At 36.1% G+C, this 8,850-nt stretch overlaps 1 non-coding gene across 1 annotated transcript; it reads left to right on the forward strand.

Annotated features, from left to right (window-relative positions):
• Positions 1-8,302: 8,302 nt before the first annotated feature.
• LOC143663758 (U6 spliceosomal RNA) lies at positions 8,303-8,409 on the forward strand. The gene has a single exon (XR_013166142.1). It is a non-coding gene; the product is annotated as a U6 spliceosomal RNA (small nuclear RNA).
• Positions 8,410-8,850: the final 441 nt, after the last annotated feature.

Consider the following 8,850-nt stretch of genomic DNA (forward strand, 5'->3'; position numbering starts at 1 on the left):
GCTTCAGACCTGAGCTCCATGGTGTTGTCTTTGAAGTTATTTTTCCTTCACTCTTCACCTTTTAATCCAGACTAGCAGTGGTTCCATGTATACAGATCTCAAAAAAAAAAAATTAAAAATTAAAAAAAAAATGTTGGTTTAGCATGTAACATACAGGGAATAGGGCCATCAGAAAACAAGACTTCCACAAATCCTTCCTGGATAACTCCATCTCTAATCCTCACTTTTTTTGAAATGGCTGACTGGTTCCATGTTTGTTTAAATCCTCATGTGTGGCACTGTTTTCTGTACTCTCTCTTTCTGCAAGCCAGACCATTGATTTCTGGTTTCTCTTTACCATATTTTCATTAATGAGGCATTCATTTCTCATCTTATCTCTATCTTGTCACATTTTACTATAGAAGTAAAGCATCTGGAGAAACATACATTGATTCTGAAGAAAGCCAAATGGCATCCAGAGTTTCTCCATGACTTGTCTTAAAGACTCTAGTAAACTAATTAAGACCCACCTTAACTACTTAAGACCAATTGAGTATTGTGCTGGTTTGAAAATGTTATGTAACACAGAAAAAGCATGTTCTATTAATCCTGTTTAAATATTGTTCAGAGTTAAATCTCTTGATTAGATTTTTCCATAGAATGTGACACACCCAATTGTGGATGTGATCTCTTGATTAGTTGACTTCCATGCAGAAGTGACACACATAATTGTGGGTGTGACCTTTTGATCAGACAGAGTTGTGACTCCACCTATTTAAAGTGGGTCCAATGAGTTTACTGGAGTCCTTTAAAAGGGAAAAAATTTTGGAGAATGCCTAGACACAGATTTTGGAAAAATCCAAAAGCCCCAGGAAATGCCATGAGATGGGAGAGCCAACAGAAGCGAGACAGGAATCAGAGCCAAGCAGACATTGTCATATGCCTTTCTATGACACGTTAAGCTAAGAAATGAAACTCTAAGCTTTGCCTTGGGTCAGTTAAGTCAGGACCCACATACACTGAGAGGATCATAAGCCACTGGAATCAGAAGCACAAAGCAATGAATTCAGAGTAAGGACCTCAGATGCAAACTATTTGCCTTCTCAGCTAACAAAGGTGTTTTGGATGCTATTGAGCTTCCTTAAGTAAAGGTTTCTCTCTCTGGATGCCTTAGTTTAGACATTTTGGCCTTAGAACTGTAAATATATAACTTAATAATCCCCTTTATAAATGCCAACCCATTTCTGTTATATTGCATAGTGACAAATTTAGCAAAGTAAAACAGATTTTAATACCAGATAAGTTGGATGTTGCAGTTTGCAAAAATTTTGGAATGGCTTTTAAATAGATAAATGTAAAAGTTATCAAGGAATTGGGATATTCATGTTAGAAAAGGCCTGAATTGTTTTAAAGTGGTTGTTGGTAGAAATATGGACTCTAAAGATAACCTCCCAAGAGGCTTTAGACAGAAATGACGGATGTGCCATTGCAAACTGGAAGAAAGTTAGTTTTTGTTTTAAATGGCAGAGAGTTTGGCAAAATTCAATACTGCAGTTGGATGGAAGTTAGAATTTAAAGGTAACAACCCAGGATGCTTAGCTGAGGAAATTTCTAAACTAAATGTGGAGCGTGTGGCCTGGTTTCCCTGCAGTTTATAGTGAAATGTGACAGAAAAGAGAAATCTGAGAAGTGAACTCTTGGATATAAAGAAATAGAAATTGATAGCCTGGAAAATTCTGGGTTTCCAGAAAGTGAGAGCCCAAAGAATAGTGCCCCCCATGAAGATTTAATAAAACATGGAACAAGTCAGTATTACAGATGAAACCAGGATAGGAGATGGAGTTATCTAGAAAGGATTTGTGCAAAGTCCAATTGTCTGATGGTTATGTTCTCTGCATATTGCTTAGAAAACTGACAGGACTGTCATAGGATTGCATAAACATACGCATTACCAGTCTGGACTAAAAAGAACAGAAAAGGGATAAATTAAAGAAAAAATTATCTCAGAGGCAGAACCATGGAAGCTAAGTTCCATGGAGCCAGTAAATCTTGGGCCAAGAGAGCAGACCCACTCATAGAAATGGAGAGAGTGAGTTTGCCCTGGAAACAGACTGCAGACTTCCCTCTACATTACTCAGGAAGAGTTTTGCTTCTTCAAGCCTCATAGAGGATGGACCACATTCCTTGGGGATTGGTGAGAGCCTTGCTGCTGCTCCATTGTTCTGAGGGGGTTGAGCATTGCCCTGGAGATGGCAGAAAGTGTAGATGCTGCCTCAACGTTTGAAGAGGGTGGAGCTGAGAAAATGGTGGTCTCCTCAATACCTCCCCATTGCAACCCTCACTTCAACATTTGAGAGAACAGGGCCACTGTGTAAGCATGTAAAGCAGATGAGATTGCTACTCTCTGAAGCCGCGAGGAGGAAATGTATGTAATGTACTTGTAACTTCAGGATCTGCTGGAACTCTATCTCATAAAAATAATTTACATTTTATGATAGAATGGTGCTATACACACCCAACTTAATGGCTTGGCAGGTCAGAAAACACCCAGCTCATGATAGACAACAGGTATTAGGGTAAATTGGGGGTCCATGGTTAAGCATTCACTCTCTACTAAAGCCAACAGCAGGCCAAAAGCTATTTATTAAAAATAGAATAGCTATCTACAGAGGATGGAAAGGCTTTACTACAAACTCTTAAGGGCTTGCATTGTGATTCTCTTATAGGGACCTGCCAACAGTTTCAGACAGCATCTCTATTTGCCACTGATACTTGCAGCATTGTTGGATCCATTGGATCATATGGCCCAAGTGGCAGAGCAGCTTGCACAGCAGCTGGGACTTGTTGCAGAGCCTTCTTTTGTTCCTTATCCCATTCAAAACTAGCAGCACATCTGGTCACTCTGTTAATGGGCTAGAGTAGCACACCCAACTGAGTACTATTTTGTCTCCCAAATCCAAAGAGTTCAACCATATGTTGTGACTCTTTTTTGGTCACAGGAGAAGCCAGATGCAACAGCTCATTCTTCACCTTAAAATGTTTTAGCATATCAAGTTTAACAGTGAATATTACCCAAGGAGATGCTCCCTATCCTGGAGATAATTCATATATTTCCAGTTGTACACAGGAAATTTGAGTATTGTTAGGCAAAAATATGTCTGTAAGTGTCTTCTATTTATGGATTAAATGCAGTTTAAGGTCATGCATACAGCTGCCAGTTTGACAAAGGGTGGACTATGATGGTTAGGTTCATGTGTCAACTTGTGCAGGTGATAGTGCCCAGTTGTCTGCTCAAGCAAACACTGGCCAAACCATTACTGTGAGGACATTTCTTGGACTTAAATCATCAGTCAGTTATTTGCATCTATGACTGATTACATCTAAAATCAACTAAGGGGAGTGTCATTCACAGTGAGAAAATCTAATCACCCGGCCATAATCCAATCAGTTGAAGACTTTTTTTTTTTTCTTGAGGAGGCACCAGGAATTGAAACCAGGTCTCCAGCATGGTAGGTGAGAACTCTGCCTGCTGAGTCACTGTGGCCCTTCCAGTTGAAGACTTTTCATTGGAGAGGTGATGAATTTGGCAATCAGAAGTGAGAACTTTCATCTCTACCTCAGCCAGCCATAATCTTCTGAGGAATTCACTGAAGACCTTCATTGTTGTTGCCAGCTCATGGTCTGACCTATAGAATTTGGACTCTCACATCCCCACAGTTGTGTGAGACACCTTTATAAAATCTCATATTTACAGATATCTTCTGTTGGTGCTGTTTCCCTAAGGAACCCTGAGTAATACCTAGGCTTTAACAAAAGTGAGGACAAAAGAAGTATGACTTACAAAGTTCAGACAGCAATATGGCAGAAGAAAGTCTGGTATTATTACTAGTGACTTTAAATATAGATAGACTAAACTCTCCAGTCATAAGTCAGAGATTGGCACAATGGATAAAAAATAATTACCCAACTGTATGTTATTTGCAAAAGACTAGCTTTAAAGTCTGCTATAAGTAGGTTGGTGGTTAAAGAACTGAGAAAAAAGAAACAATGCAAGTAGTGACCAAAAGAGAACTTTTGGTGGCTTACTAATATTGAATAAAATAGACTCTAAAAGTAAAAAACACTAATGGGGAACAAAGATGTTTATTCTATACTACTAAAGAGATGATAAAACAGGAAGATGTGGCAATTATAAATGTACAAGTATGCAGTAGTTAAGGGAAACAGAACTAACAGGAGATATTTGTAAATATAAAATTTTGAATAAGTGTTTCAAACAACTGTGGGGATTCATAAGTCCAAATTCCATTGGGCAGGTTGTGGACTGGCAGCTCCAGTGCAGCTCTTTGACGAAATTCCCAGAAGAGGCTGGCTGGCAGAAGTGGAGAAAGATTCTCTCTTTTGACTTCTCCTTTAAAACCTTCAACTGATCAGATTAAATGCCACTCATTGCAGAAGACATTTGACTTAGTCCAGATGTAATAAGCCATAGATGCAATCAATATGTTGATGATTTAAGTTCACAAAATGTCCTTCAGCAACAGAGCATCATGGTTCACCCCTTGTCAATTTGGCAGCTGTATACATCACCTTAAACCATGCTTAGTCTCTAAATACAAATAATAATAACATACATATTTTCACTTAATACAACTCGACTGTCCTGTGCACAACTTAAAATGCACTAAATCTCCCCAGAATAGGGCACAAGACCTTATAATATTCACTCTTAACCTTGATATCCTAGAATTTAAATTATATGACATGAACAATACAACTTATATCATATGATATGGGGATGAGATAGAATAGAAAACAAATGTTTGCTTTATGTGAAAATACAAACATACTCATAACAAAACTAAGAAAGAGGCTTTCAAACCATCAAAACTTCATTCTATAATTAATTCTCAGATCTTGAAATCTAATGGAGTTTTCTCTGCAGGTTTTGGAATTGTTTGGGTCCATTGACCCTGCTTTCCTTAGAATTACTCACTATTGAAATGAGAATATTGATCCTATGAATGGCCCTCCTTTGCATATTGGTAGCAGATAACTTGTTGTAAGTTTCACAGGTTTATAGTCAGAGGAGAATTTTTCTTATGCAAAATCATCCTGTAGCTGATTTTGATGAGAATTTATGCTGTTTTTGACTTTGTATTATATTTGTATTGTTACTGAAATTGTTAAAGGCTTTTGTAATATTGTGATAGAATGAATGCATTGCGTATATGGAAATAACATGTCTTTTGGGTGTCCAGGTGTTGGAATGTGTTAGTTTTAAACTGTCATGTACCTCAGAAAATCATGATCTTCTAATTCAATCTTGTGGGAGCAGACCTTTTGTGACACTTTTATTAAGTTGTTTTCATGGAGATTTGACCTTACACATTCAAGGTGTGTCTTAATCCATTTTTTGGAGTCCTGTAAGTGGTAGGCATTTTGGAGGTAGCACAGCCATTTGGAAATAAAAACACCCTAGAGATGCTAAATTAAGAGATGAAATCCATATCTTGCCCTGGAGAAGTTAAGAGAGGATCTTGGAATCAGAAGCTGATAGTGATGAATTGGGAATAATGACCAGCAGATGCCAGACACATGACTTCCCAGCTGACAAAGGTGTAGATGTTGGCAGCCTTTCTTCAGAGTCCAGGTATCATATTATTGATGTTTTTTTTTTTTTTTTTTTAAAGAGAGAGGGAGGAAGGGAAGGAAAGAAAGACAGAGAAGGAAGGAAAGATGGAAGGAAGGAAGGGAGGAAGAAAGGGAAACATCTTTAAACATTTTCTTATTTTATTATATTTTGTTTGTTTGTTTGTTTTTTACATGGTCTGGGGCCGGGAATCGAACCGGGGTCCTCCGGCATAGCAGGCAAGCACTCTTGCCCGCTGAGCCACCGCGGCCCGCCCCATATTATTGATGTTTTAACTGAGATATATGCATGGCCCTAGAACTGTTCATTTGTAATCTGATAAATCTCCTTTATAAAAGCCAATCCATTTCTGGTACATTCCAACAGCTTTAGAAAACTGAAAAAATGGACCTAACAGTGGAGTCCCAAAATATATGAAGCCAGTGCTGATAAATTTGAAGGGAGAAATTGGTTCTACATTAACAGTGGGAGACTTTAACACACTACTCTCAATAATGGATAGAACATCTATCTAGTCAGAAGATCAATAAGGAAGTACAGGATTTGAATGATAACTAAACCATATAAACCCAACAGACATATATAGAATGTTGCACCCAACAAAAACGGAATCTGCATTCTTCTCAAATGCACATCGATATTTCTCCAGGACAGATCATATGATGGGTCACAAAACAAGTGTCAATAAATTTAAAAATGTTGATATCATAGACTCAATGTCTCAATGTATGATTTCTAGTTTCATTCTGAACACAAGAGAATATAGCTAGAAATCAATAAAAGAGAGAGCAATTGAAAATTCACAAATATGTGTAAATTTATATACTTGAACAATCAGTGGGATAAAGAGGAATCAGAAAGCTAATAAGAAGATAGGAAATATCCTGAGGCAAATGAAAATGAAAATATAACACACCAAAATGTATACGATGCAGTGATGGCAACACTAAGAGTTAAAACATAGCTCAATATGGCCTACATTAGAGTAGAAGAAAGACTTCAATTTAGAGACCTAATCTCAAAACCGGAAGACCTAAAAGAAGAACAAAATAAGCCCAGATGATCAGAAGGAAAGTAATAATAATGATTAGAGCAGATTAAATGAAATAGAAGTCAAAACAATAGAGAGATAAAACTAAAATTGGTTCTTTGAAAAGATCAACAAAATTGAAAAACATGCAAATAGACTAATGCAAAAAAGAGAAAGGATAAAAATAATGAAAAGGAGAAATGAAAAGGGGAATTACTGCTGACTCTGCTGAAATGAAACAACTATGAGGATGGATACTATAAACAACTGTAAGCCAATAGACCAGATAAACAAGATGAAATGGACAAATTGTTAGAGACATACAAACTACCTATACTTCCTCAGAAGAAATAGAAGCCAATCATTGGTAAAGCAATTGAATCAACAGTCCAAAACCTCAATGCAAAAAACCTATTTCTAAATGGTTTCACAGGTTAATTCTATCAAACATTTCAAGAAGAATTAACTCCAATTCTTCTTAAAATCTTCCAAAAAACACTCCATAACCCATTCAATGGGGTCCACATGACCCTCACAACAAAACAGGATAAATATTATAAAAGAAAAAAACTCCAGACCAATATCTCATATGAATATAGATATAAAAGTTCTTTACAAAATAGTTGAAAACCAAATCCAACAACAAATTAATACAATTATACATCATGATCTACTGAGATTTATCCCTGGTATTCAAGATGGTTTCAACATAAGAAAATTGATTAATGTAACACCACATTAACAGAATGAAAGAACAAAACACATGGTTATCTCAATTTATGTAAAAAAGGCATTTTACAAAATAAAATATTATTTTTAAATAAAAACCCTTAGCAAAATAGTAATAGAAGGAAAATTCTTCAACATGATAAAGGGCATATGTGAAAAGCCCACATCTATCATCCTTAATATTAAAAAAGTGAAACTTTCCTTCTAAGAGCAGAAGCAAGACAGGAGTGCCCACTATGATTACTGTTATTCAACATTGTATTGGAGGTTTTTGCCAGAACACAGGTAGGCTAGAAAAAGAAATAAAGTCATCCAAATTGGAAATGAAAAGTACACTTTCCCTATATGAAGTTGATATGATCCTATATAAAGAATCTGCTGAGATTTTCACAGTGAAGTTGCTAGACCTAATAAGTGAATTCAGTAAACAGGTGGTGCACAAGAACAATACTGAAAAATCAGTAGTGTTTCTACATACAGGCAATAAAGAATGCAAAGAAGAAATAATGAAAAAAAATCCATTCACAAGCAAATAAAAGAATCAAATATCTAGGAATAAATCTAAGCAAGGTTGTATAGGACTTGTACGTGTAAAGCTACAAAACATTGGTGAAAAAAATTAAAGAAGACCTTAATAAATGGAAGGACATTCCATATTCATTGATTGGAAGACTAAATATTGTTAAGATGTCAGGACTACCCAAAGTAACTAATAGGTTCAATGGAATTTCAATAAAATTCCAGCAGATATCTTCTTTGCAGAAATGGAAAATCCAATCATAAAATTTATACAGAAGGGGCTCCACATAGTTAAAGCCATCTTGAAATAAAAAGAATGAAGTTGGAGGTCTCATACTTCCTGATCTTAAAATTTATGACTAAGTCACAGTCATCAAATCAGGGTGGTACTTGTGCTCACTTCAATAGCATATGTCCTAATATTGACATGATACAGAGAAAATTATCATGGACCCTGCACAAGAATGACATGCAAACTCATGAAGCATTCCAATTTAAAAAAAAAAAGAACAACAACATAAACAGCATGGCACTAGCAGAAATATAGACCAATGAATCAGATTGAGAGCTCAGAAAACAACCCTCACGTTTATAACCAAGTGATATTTGACAAGATGGCAAAGACCACTCAATTGCAACAGGAGACATTTTTCAACAAAAGCTTCTGAGAAAACTAAATTTCCATGTGTAAAAAAGGAGAAGGATCTATACCTTACACTATAAACTAATATTAACCCCAAATGGATTAAAGACTTAATAGAAGAGCTAGAATTACTGGAAGAAAATGTTGAGAAGAAAATTACTGGAAGAAAATGTTGAGATGTATCTACAGGACCATGTGTTAGGCAATGGTTTCTTAGACATTACACACAAACAACAAGCTAAAAAAAAAAAAAAAGATAACTGGGACCTCATTAAAATTACAGACTTTTGTGCCTCA

Source organism: Tamandua tetradactyla, chromosome 19 (genome assembly GCF_023851605.1).
Source record: "Tamandua tetradactyla isolate mTamTet1 chromosome 19, mTamTet1.pri, whole genome shotgun sequence".
Taxonomy (NCBI): domain Eukaryota; kingdom Metazoa; phylum Chordata; class Mammalia; order Pilosa; family Myrmecophagidae; genus Tamandua; species Tamandua tetradactyla.